The sequence below is a fragment of the Salvelinus alpinus genome, chromosome 6 (genome assembly GCF_045679555.1).
Source record: "Salvelinus alpinus chromosome 6, SLU_Salpinus.1, whole genome shotgun sequence".
NCBI lineage: Eukaryota > Metazoa > Chordata > Actinopteri > Salmoniformes > Salmonidae > Salvelinus > Salvelinus alpinus.
This window is the reverse complement of record NC_092091.1, coordinates 15,413,822-15,429,708: the sequence shown is the minus strand read 5'-3', so window position 1 is coordinate 15,429,708 and position 15,887 is coordinate 15,413,822. Positions and strand designations below refer to the sequence as shown.

Genomic DNA, 15,887 nt, shown 5'->3' with positions numbered 1-15,887 from the left:
CCAGTGTTCTGTAGTGGTTGACCAACAGTGATATTGAGGACCAAATTAGACAAACTACACTACATTACATAATGCTCTCCTGAACTGAACACTCCCAAGCAAGACCTGAATATTGAGAGTGGATAAGTTCCCAGGTGTCAATTATCATTGGATAATAGTTAGGCTATATTAGTAACACGTAAACATGCTAACAGCCTCTGTCATTTATCAAGGGCCTCAATATATATATATATTTTTTTAGAGGGTGGATAATCTTTAATATTGCAAATAGATTGTGGCTTCTATCAATGTAACTGTCTGGATCATTTTGAATCCCCCATATACAGTGGGGAGAACAAGTATCTGATACACTGCCGATTTTGCAGGTTTTCCTACTTACAAAGCATGTAGAGGTCTGTCATTTTTATCATAGGTACACTTCAACTGTGAGAAACGGAATCTAAAACAAAAATCCAGAAAATCACATTGTATGATTTTTAAGTAATTCATTTGCATTTTATTGCATGACATACATCAGAAAAGCAGAACTTAATATTTGGTACAGAAACCTTTGTTTGCAATTACAGAGATCATACGTTTCCTGTAGTTCTTGACCAGATTTGCACACACTGCAGCAGGGATTTTGGCCCACTCCTCCATACAGACCTTCTCCAGATCCTTCAGGTTTCGGGGCTGTCGCTGGGCAATACGGACTTTCAGCTCCCTCCAAAGATTTTCTATTGGGTTCAGGTCTGGAGACTGGCTAGGCCACACCAGGACCTTGAGATGCTTCTTATGGAGCCACTCCTTACTTGCCCTGGCTGTGTGTTTCGGGTCGTTGTCATGCTGGAAGACCCAGCCACGACCCATCTTCAATGCTCTTACATAGGGAAGGAGGTTGTTGGCCAAGATCTCCCGATACATTGCCCCATCCATCCTCCCCTCAATACGGTGCAGTCGTCCTGTCCCCTTTGCAGAAAAGCATCCCCAAAGAAGGATGTTTCCACCTCCATGCTTCACGTTGGGATGGTGTTCTTGGGGTTGTACTCATCCTTCTTCTTCCTCCAAACACAGCGAGTGGAGTTTAGACCAAAAAGCTCTATTTTGGTCTCATCAGACCACATGACCTTCTCCCATTCCTCCTCTGGATCATCCAGATAGTCATTGGCAAACTTCAGACGGGCCTGGACATGCGCTGGCTTGAGCAGGGGGACCTTGCGTGCGCTGCAGGATTTTAATCAATGACGGCGTAGTGTGTTACTAATGGTTTTCTTTGAGACTGTGGTCCCAGCTCTCTTCAGGTCATTGACCAGGTCCTGCCGTGTAGTTCTGGGCTGATCCCTCACCTTCCTCATGATCATTGATGCCCCACGAGGTGAGATCTTGCATGGAGCCCCAGACCGAGGGTGATTGACCGTAATCTTGAACTTCTTCCATTTTCTAATAATTGCGCCAACAGTTGTTGCCTTCTCACCAAGCTGCTTGCCTATTGTCCTGTTGCCCATCCCAGCCTTGTGCAGGTCTACAATTTTATCCCTGATGTCCTTACACAGCTCTCTGGTCTTGGCCATTGTGGAGAGGTTGGAGTCTGTTTGATTGAGTGTGTGGACAGGTGTATTTTATACAGGTAACGAGTTCAAACAGGTGCAGTTAATACAGGTAATGAGTGGAGAACAAGAGGGCTTCTTAAAGAAAAACTAACAGGTCAGTGAGAGCCGGAATTCTTACTGGTTGGTAGGTGTTCAAATACTTATGTCATGCAATAAAATGCAAATGAATTACTTAAAAATCATACAATGGAAAATTACAGACCTGCAAAATCGGCAGTGTATCAAATACTTGTTCTCCCCACTGTATATGTATATATATATATATGTATATGTATATATATATATACACACACACACATACAGTACCAGTCAAAAGTTTGGACAAAAATAAAAAAGTATACATTGTAGAATAATAGTAAAGACATCAAAACTATGAAATAACACATATGGAATCATATAGTAACCAAAAAAGTGCTAAATCAAAATATATTTATATTTGAGATTCTTCAAAGTAGCCACCCGTTGCCTTGATGACAGCTTTGCACCCTCTTGGCATTCTCTCAACCAGCGTCTCAACCAGTCTCCTGCGTGTTACTTGAACTGCAGAGTTCTGTCATACTATCCAGGTCTATGCCCAAACAGGTCGAGCTTCTATTTTTAAAGATCCATCTCCCCAGAAGTAAGTCCCTCACTGTTGCCGCTTGTTATAGACCCCCCTCAACTCCCAGCTGTGCCCTGGACACCATATGTGAACTGATTACCCCCCATCTATCGTCAGAGTTCATACTGCTAAGTGACCTAAATTGGGATATGCTTAACACCCCGGCCGTCCTACATTCTAAACTAGATGCCCTCAATCTCACACAAATTATCAAGGAACCTACCAGGTACAACCCCAAATCCGTAAACATGGGCACCCTCATAGATATCATCCTTACCAACCTGCCCTCTAAATACACCAATGCTATTTTCAACAAGGATCTCAGCGATCACTGCCTCATTACCTGCGTCTGTTATGGGTCTGCAGTCAAACAACCACCCCTTATCACTGTCAAGAGCTCCCCGAATCACTTCTGCGAGCAGGCCTTTCAAACGACCTGGCCCTGTTACCACTCCCGGGTGGCGCAGTGGTCTAGGGCACTGCATCGCAGTGCTAGCTGCGCCACCAGAGTCTCTGGGTTCGCGCCCAGGCTCTGTCGCAGCCGGCCGCAACCGGGAGATCCGTGGGGCGACGCACAATTGGCATAGCGTCGTCCGGGTTAGGGAGGGTTTGGCCGGTAGGGAGGGTTTGGCCGGTAGGGATATCCTTGTCTCAGTATGTAAAAAAAAAATGTAATAAAATGTATGCACTCTACTGTAAGTCGCTCTGGATAAGAGCGTCTGCTAAATGACTAAAAAAAAAATGTAAAAATGTTATCCTGGAAGGATATCGACCTCATCCCATCAGTAGAGAATGCCTGGTTGTTCTTTAAAAGTGCTCTCCTCACCATCTTAAATAAGCATGCCCAATTTAAAAAAATGCAGAACTAAGAACAGATATAGCCCTTGGTTCACTCCAGACCTGACCAGCACAAAAACACCATGTGGCGCACTGCACTAGCTTCGAATTGTCCCCGCGATATGCAACTTTTCAGGGAACCAATACCAGGAACCAATACACACAGTCAGTTACGAAAGCAAAGGCTAGCTTTTTCAAACAGAAATTTGCATCCTGCAGCACTAATTCCAAAAAGTTTTGGGACACTGTAAAGTCTATGGGGAATAAGAGTACCTCCTCCCAGCTGCCCACTGCACTGAGACAAGGAAACACTGTCACCACTGATAAATCCACAATCATTTCAATAAGCATTTTTCTACGGCTGGCCATGCTTTCCACCTGGCTAACCCAATCCCGGCCAACAGCTCTGCACCCCCCGCAGCAACTGGCCCAAGCCCCCCCCCTGCATCTCCTTCACCCAAGTCCAGACAGCTGATGTTCTGAAAGAGCTGCAAAATCTGGATCTCTACAAATCAGCTGGACTAGACAATCTGGACCCTCTCTTCCTAAACTTATCCGCCGTCATTGTTGCAACCCCTATTACTAGTCTGTTTACCCTGTTTCGTATCGTCTGAGATTCCTAAAGATTGGAAAGCGGCCGCGGTCATCCCCCACTTCAAAGCGGGAGGACCCTCATGACCCAAACTGTTACTGACCATTTCGAATCCCACCGTACCTTCTCCGCTATGCAATCTGGTTTCCGAGCTGGTCACGGGTGCACCTCAGCCACGCTCAAGGTCCTAAACGATATCATAACCGCCATCGATAAAAGACAGTGCTGTGCAGCTGTCTTCATTGACCTGGCCAAGGCTATCGACTCTGCCTATAAGAATAAGGTGATTGACAGACTCAACAGCCTTGGTTCCTCCAATGACTGCCTCGCCTGGTTCCCTAACTACTTCTCAGACAGGGTTCAATTCTAGGGCCGACTCTTTTCTCTGCATATATCAATGATGTCGCTCTTTGCTGCGGGTGATTCTCTGATCAACCTCTACGCAGACGACACCATTCTGTATACATCTTGCCCTTCTTTGGACACTGTGTTAACAAACCTCCAAACGAGCTTCAATGCCATACAACACTCCTTCCATGGCCTCCAACTGCTCTTAAATGCTAGTCTCTTCAACCGATCGCTGCCCGCACCCGAGCGACTAGCATCACTACTCTGGACGGTTCTGACATACAATATGTGGACAACTACAAATACCTAGGTGTCTGGCTAGACTGTAAACTCTCCTCCCAGACTCACATTAAGCATCTCCAATCGAAAGTTTAAATCTAGAATTGGCTTCCTATTTCGCAACAAAGCCTCCTTCACTCATGCTGCCAAACATATCCTCATAAAACTGACTATCCTACCGATCCTTGACTTCGGCGATGTCATTTACAAAATAGCCTCCAACACTCTACTCAGCAAATTGGATGCAGTCTATCACAGTGCCATCCGTTTTGTCACCAAAGCCCCATATACAACCCACCACTGCGACCTGTATGCTCTCGCTGGCTGGTCCTCACTACATACTCGTCGCCAAACCCACTGGCTCCAGGTCACCTATAAGTCTTTGCTAGGTAAAGCCCTGCCTTATCTCAGCTCATTGATCACCATAGCAACAACCACCCGTAGCACGCGCTCCAGCAGGTATATTTCACTGGTCATCCCCAAAGCCAACACCTCTTTGGCCGCCTTTCCGTCCAGTTCTCTGCTGCCAGAGAACTGGAAGAAATTGCAAATTGCAAAAAAATAAAATAATAAATAAATAAATCACTGACGTTGGAGACTTATATCTCCCTCACTAACATTAAGCATCAGCTATCAGAGCAGCTTACCGATCGCTGCAGCTGTACACAGCCCATCTGTAAATAGCCCATCCAACCAACTACCTACCTCATCCCCATATTTGTTTTTCTGCTCTTTGCACACCAGTATTTTTACTTGCACATCTATCACTCCAGTGTAAATTGCTAAATTGTAATTACTTCACCACTATTTGCCTATTTATTGCCTTACCTCCTTACTTCATTTGCACACACTGTATACAGATTTTTCTATTGTGTTATTGACTCCGTTTATCCCATGTGTAACTCTGTGTTGTCTTTGTCGCACTGCTTTGCTTCATCTTGGCCAGGTCATAGTTGTAAATGAGAACTTGTTCTCAACTGGCCTACCTGGTTAAATAAAGGTGAAAAAAATATATATAGATTTTTTTTTTTAACTCTGAAGCATTTATTTGGGCTGCACTTTCTGAGGCTGGTAACTCTAATGAACTCTGGGTCTTCCTTTCCTGTGGCGTTCCTCATGAGAGTCAGTATCGTCTTTGCGCTTATGGTAGCTCTTGATAGGTGCTTGGACAGGGCTATATTCTGTATACCACCCCTACCTTTTAGTATAATAAATAAAACACTAAATTTTGAATCCTGCGTTGTTTGGTGTGTCATGGAATCGGTACATCGAAAATCTCTTCCCAATTATTTTGCCATCTGTATGGCACAGCTGTCAATTTGTTGGTCCTTAAATGAAACTGGTATAATTCTTTTTAATCACAATTATATTTAACCAATAATGATCATAATTTGACTTTATGATACTCAAGTCTCCTCTTAATGATAGATCATAGCAATCTCCAAGCCTTACTGTTCAAACCCCAATTGCACTAACATTAGCCTGTAACAAAAGGTTCATTTCCTGAATATAAAAATGCCAGATTATTCAGTGTTATGCTCTTGCAGGTGTATGAAAATGTATCCTTTGGCTGAGTAAAAACCCCATAGAAGATAAAACGGTACAGCAGGTGTTTTCCATTGCTCTTTTATCAGCTGGGGAACAGTTTGCCAGTGGGAGTGTGAGTGCATGCGAGAGCCTAGTTATGCGCCGGCGGAGCCAAGGCCACTCTCTCACAGACCCAATTTAAAACTCGGCGTCACTGTTCCTGAGTCAGACTCTCTGCAGGTGTCTGGAGAGGGGGATGGCTAGCAGTCTGTCCAGCCAGATAGACACTGCCTCAGACACTGCCTCAGACCCTTGTTCTTTGGTTGTCTCTCCTCACGCCCTCGAGGAAATCGGGCTGGGGACAGACTGAGGTGGCAATGATGAGTCGGTCCGTTCACTGCTAATTCTGCACGACAGCGTAGGAAGGGATTCTAACTCAGTCAACATCCGTAGAGGGAGTGTCATAGTAGAGGATACTGTAGGAGATGCCATGGCTTTAATTCAAAGGGCCCCCCTTTGTTTTTGGAAATGTATTAGCAGGCCTACAAACAAAAAAGCTTACTGTCCAGAGTTAGAATACACAAGGTGCCATTTTGAAATGTGGTTGTGAATCAGCAGTTTCTTTCATTATGTCAGTCAGTCACTTTTTTTTTTAGATTGGTAAATTAGTCTAGCCAGCTATCTAATTTGAAAACAAGTGTTGACGGTCCATATTCTCCTTTCTATTTTCACTCCACAGGTGCCATTCTACTGGGTCCGTAAACACAGAAGGAGCTGAAATTCCAAGTGGCATGAGTCTCTTTGCTGCCTGACTTAAATCCCCAGCTAGGTGTGTGGCATTTGAAGGTGACAGGCCTCACAGAGAAACTCCCATCAGGCTGTGCTTGAGAGGGGCACAACTCCCAGAAATGCCAAACAAAAGAGAAAATAAAAACTTGACAAATTTCACAATAAATTGGTGTAAACTTTAAAATGTCCTAAAAAAAATCTAGGTCAAGGTACTTATTTCTTTATCAAATCCTAAAAAAAGATAAACCACAAAATTGTCATCTTTGTTTAAGGATTGGATGTGAGGTGTCGCTCTGACACCTTTGAACTGGGATTTTACAGATTAGGCCAAGGCTACACACCTTTCAGTGTGACTGGTAATGTGATATCAGTATGAAAGCACTGATAGTTTTGTTAATTCAACCGAATTAACCATCCAAATATTTCGACATTTGTGCTGAATAGTCAGTTGATTTAGTTTGTTTCAATTCTTTCATCCACCAAGGCCTTTGCAAATCGTCTTGATTCCACAAATCTTGCCAGTGAGGGATTCACGACACGATGAACATGTAAATAATATGCCGTACCAAATGTCTTGCTGCTGCAGAGTGTAAATGTGGGATTGAGGAAAAGCATAGAGAACAAAAAAACATGTTGAACAAAGAGCAACGTCTGTATTCAGTGATGCCTCCAGGGCAATGCTGACAAAGCGTCGCTGCATGTCAAACAAACTGTTGCGGATGAACGGAGGACCCTTCGCTTGCTCCACATTTCCATAATCTGGTTTTGATAAAGGCTTACAGAATGGGGCTACCGAAATAGGTCTTCAAAAGGGCTTGTCCAAATCTAACGATACCCACTGCCAAGGGAAGCTTTGTGTTCCTGTATCTCTACAGTGCATGGGGAATTATGGCTCCGACAGAGATGCTGTTTATGTAAGAAGTGTGATGGGACAGGGTTCTTCCAGAATGTCGTCTTCTCCATCTTTCTCTCCTTATCTGTAGTCTTCTGTTGAGGTTTCAAAGCAGACTCCAATTTGTATCGCTGCTCTTCTTCCTTCAAATGGAGCTTATTCCTCTTCTGTGCACCTGTTGTGACTTAGGCGACCATCTTAGCACAAACACTTGCCGTTAAGGACCCGGTATTTGCTTCTGGGTCAATTCTTTCAATGGACACAAGGGAAGAATTGGTAGCAGACAGAAAACACAAGACCATCTTTAAAAAACAACATCTGTTTATTTTCTCTTTCATGAATTACAGAGAGCAGTTTTGCATCCTCTTGTTATTATTATTATCATTATCATCATCATCATCTTTATTCCATATTTAATAGTCTAAGTACGTATTTTCCTCCTATATATATATATATATATATTTCTCTAGTTTTAACAGTGCATTCGGAAAGAATTCAGACCCCTTGACTTTTTCCACTTTGTTACGTTCCAGCCTTATTTTAAAATTGATTCAATTTTTTTTTTCTGGGAATCTACACACAATACCCCATAAAGATAAAGCAAAAACTGGCTTTTAGAAAAATTTGCTAATTTATTATAGGTAAAAAACAGAAATACCTTATTCATATAAGTATCCAGACCCTTTGCAATGAGACTAAATTGAGCTCAGGTGCATTCTGTTTCCATTGATCATCCTTAAGATGTTTCTACAACTTGATTGGAGTCCACCTGTGGTGAATTCAATTGATTGGACATGATTTGGAAAGGCACACACCTGTCTATATAAAAGGTCCCACAGTTGACAGTGCATGTCAGAGCAAAAACCAAGCCATGAGGTTGAAGGAATTGTCCGTAGAGCTCCGAGACAGGATTGTGTCGAGGCACAGATCTGGGGAAGGGTACCACAACATTTCTGCAGCATTGAAGGTCCCCAAGAACACAGTGGCCTACATCATTCTTAAATGGAAGAAGTTTGGAACCACAAAGACTCTTCCTAGAGCTGGCCGCCCAGCCAAACTGAGCAATTGGGGAGAAGGGCCTTGGTCGGGGAGGTGACCAAGAACCTGATGGTCACTCTGACAGAGCTCTAGAGTTCCTCTGTGGAGATGGGAGAACCTTTCAGAGGGACAGCCATCTCTGCAGCACTCCACCAATCAGGCCTTTATGGTAGAGTGGCCAGACGGAAGCCACTCCTCAGTAAAAGGCACATGACAGCCCGATTGGAGTTTGCCAAAAGGCACCTAGACTCTCAGACCATGAGAAACAAGATTCGGGACAAGTCTCTGAATGTCCTTGAGCGGCCCAGCTGAGCCCGGACTTGAACCCGATCGAACATCTTGACAGAGCTTGAAAGGATCTGCAGAGAAGAATGGGAGAAACTCCCCAAATACAAAATTGCCAAGCTTGTAGCAGCATACCCAAGAAGACTCACTGCTGTATTCACTGCCAAAGGTACTTCAATAAAGTACTAAGTAAAGGGTCTGAACACTTATGTAAATGTGATATTTCAGTTTTTATTTTTTAATAAAATAGCAAACATTTCTTTAAACCTGCTTTTGCTTTGTCTTTATGGTGTATTGTGTGTAGATTGATGAGGATGTCTTTTTTTAATCCGTTTTAGAATAAGGCTGTATCATAACAAAATGTGGGAAATGTCAAGGGATCTAAATACTTTCCGAAGGCACTGTATAAGAGGAAATGATTATCAATACAGCACATTCCATAATACAAAAGAGAATATGAGAATGATTGCAAGGAATATCAACAATATCCCTTCATTTACCCCCTCCTCATTCTTAACCAGTCACCATCTTACCTATAAAAACCACCTACTGTTCCTTCTTTTTACCATTTTTTTTTTTGTCAACGTCTATTAGATCTTCCAGGCGGAGTTCTTGTGCCCAAAAATATCAACATTTTCCCCCATATATTTTCTCCTTCATATTTAGGATGGCTTACTATGTAGGAATAGGCATCTCATCTTTTTGCATTGCCTGTAGATGGGGAGCTGTGACATCGCTTAACAGGTTGTGCAGTCTTCTGGTCTTCTCGGGAGGGGTGGGGGAACTCTCGTTGTCCTCGTTGTCTCCGGTTCCTTCTTGGTCCCCTCGTTGGAGGACCATTCACCTATGTTGACCTCACTCTCAGGAAGAATAGAGTCGCTGGTATAGTCACTATCAAAAGCACCTTCAAAATCGTCTCCTCCTCCTCGATGTCACTCACTCTCCTTTTTGCTTGTTGACTGACTGGTTTGCCTCGGGTTGCTCGCCTTCAAGCTTCTGCTGCTGGCATTCCTCTTCTGCTGGCTCTTCGCTAGAAGCTGCCTGTCTTCTCTTGGCTGGTCGAAGGAGGAGTGGCCATCTTCATCACATAGGGTGCATTGCTGGAGTTCTTGCATTCTCTGGCCTTGTGTCCAAGGGATTCATAGCACTAGCACTGTATGTATGTGCATTCTTGATGGTCAGCACGGCCGCAGGTGAAGCAGCGCAGGACCTGTCCGGGGTAGAAAATCCTACCACTGTAGGGGCCCAAAGTGATTGCGTTCAGCACCTCTAACAGCTCTCCTGTCCTTCCCCTCTTCAATTTCACCCTGTACTTCCTCACTCTGTACCAGAAACCATACTTATCTACAGGCTTTAAAGCTGGCTGTAGAATGGTTCAGTATCTCTCAATGAAGCACTCAACATCTTCATCAGTCAGCATTCCCGTCCAGAACTTAACCACAAGGTTCTTCTCGTCGATGTTCATTGCAGATTCCACCTACCAGGACTTCCACTTTTCTTCATGTGACTTACATAGACTTCAAGGAAGTGGAGAAAAGACCTCTCTGCTTTGAAAACAAGTTAATGTTCCTTCCTATTAGGTAAGGCTCTGAAACTATAGATCACTGGCATTAATCCAATTAGACTCAAATAAATATTTCCTACATAGTCTCTGTTAGGGGCCCTCGCTTTCACCCACATACAGTATCTCAGCTGGGCCCAATACTGGCCAAAGACCAGAACTGGGAGCCATGATGGTAAGGTTTGGGTCGGCTGATCACTGTGGGGATAGGGAGGGTCAACCACGGCTTACTGCCCGTGTCCTGAAACCGTGTGTTCACTATTTGAGTTAAAGTGAATGAATGCACACCTATGCCCTGACAGATAATACCAGGGTCTTGCACAGCACTTTGTGATCCATAGCATGCAGTTTTTACCCAAAAAAGGGAGGAGCACTGGACAAACTTTCACAGGCTAACCTCACTGGCATTGAGGCTTATAAATATTCTCACACTATTACACTGGGCACTCCAGCATGAAATTACTGCCTCTGGTGCGCATCGTAGGGTAGAATTCACGTGGTGAATTAATTGCCCAGTGACGCAGGGAGATTTAAACAAAAGGAAGCATTTGTTTTGTTTTTTTTACAAAGAAAGAGACAGGAAAATACAAGAGGCTTATTAATTCCATACGGGGCCCTTCACACAGTGATAATTCATTACATTCTCCTGTACCTGAACCATTACTCTCAAAGATGTATGCTTTGATTCTAGCTGCCGCCGAAAGGCGAGATCCTAAAATAATGGCACCGGGCAATTTGGGCAAAACAAATCTATTAGCCTAAATGATAGAGCAGATTAAAGTAAACAGGGATTTTTAAAGAAATTAGTTAAAATTACAGAGCTAATTTAAACATGTAATGCCCTACCTTTAACAAATATGGCACTACCTTAAAGGCCCTTGGTGATAGAAGTTATTAATGTTCTAATAAGCCTATGATTTAAAATGTAGCCTTGCAACACTTTAGCAAAAATTTACTTGGGCTACGCCTAATTTAAACCCTGTTTATTACTAAATGAACATGATAAGCCCCACAGACACCTTCACCTCATAGTATAGGGAAGTGGTTTTCAAACCTCTCCTTGGATACCCCCAGACTAGCTCACCAGATTCACCTGAAGAGCTTGATAATTAGTTGACAAGTTAAATAAGGTGTGCTTAGCAGTTAGGGCTGGCACAATTACCAGGGGTCCCCTGATAAAAAAAGCATAAGAAATGTCTTTCTGCATTTTGTAAACGCAGACCTAAAATGCTTGTTGTTGTAATTTCTGCTTGGCATCAGACTAATTTTGTGCTTCAGTTGCACTTCTCTACTTGGAAGAAAATTCACGAACTAGGCATTCATCAGCAGACAGCGCTCGGACTGATGTGTAGCTACTTTTCTCTGGTACTTTTCTCGGTGTAGCCTACTTTTATCGGGTAAAATGCAAGATTAACTTCAAGAAAAACATTAGGGAACGTAGCTGGCTACATTCTTCCTATGATAAACATTAGAAATATGATGGCCGTGCATCATGTTTGCAAAAAATACCTTTGTCAATTACTTGTGTGGCTACTTGCCAAATATCGTGGCACCTCTGTTCTCATATGATGAAAACAAAGCTATTTTCTGACGAATGTGTTGCACTAATGTATTTTCTGTGAAGGAAAACTATAGTTGCAAGCCCCTGATCACTAGTGAAGAAAAAACTTGACTTGACTTTCAAAAGAAAAGCAGGTAAAATGGTTTGAAAACACAGATTTATTTATGGTCTGAGTTTTGAAAATTCAGTTTTCTGAACATTAATGTGATCCATGAATTACTGTATAACCATGTAACCAACAGTTATGGATGAAGACATCATGAAAATAAAATATTAATTTTTGTTTTTCTGTGGAAAGAACAGCTGACTGAAGACGGGATGGCCGGGCATTAATGCGGTTGAGTCCGTTTCTACTGTACCATGGACTCTACAACATGAAGAAACGTTGTTGCACATTGCTGAAACAAGCAAGATGTTGTAGCAAACGAGTCTTCGGTTGCCTATGCAAAACACCCTTCCCTGCAGCAGCAGCTCATGTGTTCAGGAGCGGAGAGGAGAAAATGTGAGTCTTAAAAAAATATATAGATATTATTATTTGTGGTGCTATTCGAATAGTTATTACGGTGACCGAGATCATTTGGCTGACCAATAACCGTCATCCAAAATTCAATGATCGCCACAGCCCTACTAGCAGTAAAATAGTTCAAATACATGGAATGTCTGGTGAAGCCCGAGGAGAGGTTTGAAAACACCTGCTGCTGTAGGGTAGGTCTACCTTTAGGAGAAAGGCCTATCAAATAGGCTTTCTTTTTAGTATTATCGGCGTAATCACAGTGTGCTGCACCGATTTCAGTGACGTACCATAACGCCAGAGGAGGCTGATGTCAACATAGTCAGCAAGACCTGCGCCATTCAAGTGGGACATTTGTAATCATTTCCAGCACAACCATCTACCCTGTGCTTCAAAACACTTCAAGAAATTAGCAAGCTTTGAGTGTATGGGTTAAGGAGAATTAAAAGTTAGTCTATGTTCTGATGGTGGATGCAGTGAATTACAATGTAAAAGCGTGTTAAGACCTATAAAATGCATTCTATCATTATCATGCTCTATTTCTGTTGCACTCAGTCTCACCTGGAAAAACATATTCCATACCCATCCCTAATAGAGGGGGCAAAACAAAGGCCGCGTCGGTTACCTCCCTATAGGTCCTTGGTATTTGTTGTCCCTTTCTGTGTCATCTCTACTCTGGGCCCAGTATCTCTAAATCTTCTTCAAAATCACATTTGCTCAATTTCAAACATTAAGCTATTCAACCTTCTTGCCGTAAACTTGCCCTATACAGTCCCTCCAGCCTTGATACTAGTAGCAAGCGTTTGTCCCAGCCTAGCACTACAACAGCTGATGCTAGTAGCCTAACCAAGGTGTTAATTAATTAAGAGTTTGTGTTCGTGCTGGCCAGGAACAAAAACCTGCACACCCTGTAGGTCTCCAGGAACAGGGCCGGTCACCACAGATCTACAGGGTTTGATCTTGACTTACCCTTTTAAGCAATATATTTACAAAGAAACTAAAAGGTGAATAAAGTAACTTAGAATTCAAGATGGAAAACCACAGCTGTTAGGACCGTATAATTACAGTGATTTATGATTAACAATAGCTCTCAACAATTTTTAACTTGATTAAATTATTTTGTCTACGTGCCGTCTTGATCACTAGAACTAGTCTGCTATTTAATATTCTTAATCATTACTCGTTTGTCTCTGTACCACCATACAGCCACCCAATGGGGACCAATTACACAGTGGAATTACAGTTCCCTTAAATGGTCATTATGCCTGCTTTGGGGCCCAAAGTGTAGCGCTACATAGTAATGTAGCTGCTTCAGTGACTTTGTAAGTTCACTGGGAACTTATTCCATTACATTTAAACAGAAAGTCATCTTGGCCCATTAGATAAAAAAATGTAAAAAACTTTATTCAACTAGGCAAGTCAGTTAAGAACAAATTCTTATTTACAATGACGACCTACCCCGACAAAACCCTAACACGGACGACGTGTTATATGTACATCTACCTCAAACTACACCAGTATCCCTGCTCATTGTAAATTTGGTATTGGCATTGACCCTGTATAAAGCTTCCTCTATTTTCTTGTGTTTTCTTTATTAAATATTAGTTATACTATTTAGATATTGATTACTGCACTGTTGGGTTGAGCGTTTCACTGTACTTGTGCATGTGACAATAAAACCATTATGTTGAAATGTTTTGGACTAGCTAGCTAACTTAAATTCGGTCTCGCTAACACGTTCATAAATGAACTGTCAAACTAGTTCGCTAGCTAAAGACAGTAGTAAGGCTTGCTGGCTTCAGTTCGCCGCTTTACTTGCTAGCTCTAGCATTCTGGTCCACGCGCATGCGTCGGATGCACACCCAGCTCAGATGCAACGCATGCGCGTGGAGAGCTAAAATGCATTTTTTTTTTTTAGAAATGACATCCTGCGCACACAACACTTTTTCAGCACTTTAACAACATTTTTACTTTGTTGAGGTTACGAAAGTATACTGAAGATAGTCACTAAACAAAATCGGGGGGGAAACAAAGACAACTTGCTGTTGTTGCGCGATGGTCCAGAGCTACTTGGCTAAAATGGCTAGGTATAATAACTTGCTAAAACAATTGCTAGTAGATATCACGCGACATTATGCCTCAATCTGAATAGCTAAATTTCCTAATTTACATATTAAGTAGCTAGAAAGGTATCCATATTCTGACCATACGAAACGTTTCTGACTGTTCACTAGCTAACGTTGGTCAGTGAGATAGCCAGCTTCTTCACAGCTAGCATGCACGATAGCTAGCAGTAGACAAAAAGACAAGTCTTGCAAGGATCTAAAGCAAGTCCATTTTTCCTCATACGTGACAGACGAGGACACCAATATAAATTATGTTGAGGCAATGACTAAATGAAAGTCAAAGTTTGTCAACTTACTTTGAGTTTACATGCAGCACGGACTGATTCCTTGAATTTCCCTCTTGTTTTCAACTATTGATTAATCAACTACCAGTATGACAGATATCGACGTCATCTTTTGCGCATGCGTACGGCATATGGAGGGCCGCGATCACCTGAGTCAGAGGGAAGGCGAAGTCAGTATACTATATATTTTGAAAGTTTTGTGTAATGTTTACTGTTCATTTCTAATTGTTTATTTCACATTTGTTTATGATCTATTTCAATTTCTTTGACAATGTAAACATATGTTTCCCATGCCAATAAAGCCCATTGAATTGAGCTCAGAGGGGGGCTCCCGAGTGTATCTCAGTGCTAGAGGCATCACAACAGGCCCTGGTTCGATTCCAGGCTGTATCACAACCGGACGTGATTGGGAGTCCCATAGGGCGGCACACAATTGGCCCAGCGTCGTTAGGGTTTGGCCGGGGTAGGCCGTCATTGTAAATAAGAATTTGTTCTTAACTGATTTGCCTTTTAAATAAAGGTTCAATAAAAAAATAACAGAATATAGATGCTCTTTGCTTGCGTGCAAACAGTCAGACATGCTTCCAGAGAATCTTATGCAGGGTTTCAAGTAATTTCTATCTCAAATACAATTGTATTTCTCACTTACGCCGAATACAACAGGTGTAGACCTTACCATGAAATGCTTACTGACAAGCCCTTAACCAACAATGCAGTTCAAGAAATAGAGTTAAGAAAATATATACAAAATAAACTAAAGTAAAAAAAATAGAAAAATAAAATTACATGACAATAACGAGGCTATATTTTTCTGCACATTAACACTAGAAGCGTATTACCTAAAATGGATCAATTGAGAGTGTGGGTACACAGCTCCAATCCAGACGTGTTGGTCATTACTGAGACGTGGTTAAGGAAGAGTGTTTTGAATACTGATGTTAACCTTTCTGGTTATAACCTTTTTCGGCAAGACAGATCTTTCGAAGGTGGGGGAGTGGCAATCTTTACCAAGGATCACCTTCAGTGCTCGGTTGTCTCCACCAAGTCTGTCTCCAAAGAATTTGATT

At 42.3% G+C, this 15,887-nt stretch overlaps 1 protein-coding gene across 5 annotated transcripts in view; it reads right to left on the bottom strand.

The window, feature by feature from the left end:
- pot1 (protection of telomeres 1 homolog) overlaps positions 1-14,964 on the bottom strand; it is a 49,720-nt gene extending 34,756 nt beyond the window's left edge. For all 5 annotated transcript variants that reach the window (XR_011675510.1, XM_071405523.1, XM_071405527.1 and 2 more), the window contains exon 1: positions 14,833-14,964. The gene's annotated coding sequence lies outside the window, so the exon portion shown is untranslated. The remainder of the gene's footprint in view (positions 1-14,832) is intronic.
- Between the last annotated feature and the right edge of the window lie 923 nt (positions 14,965-15,887).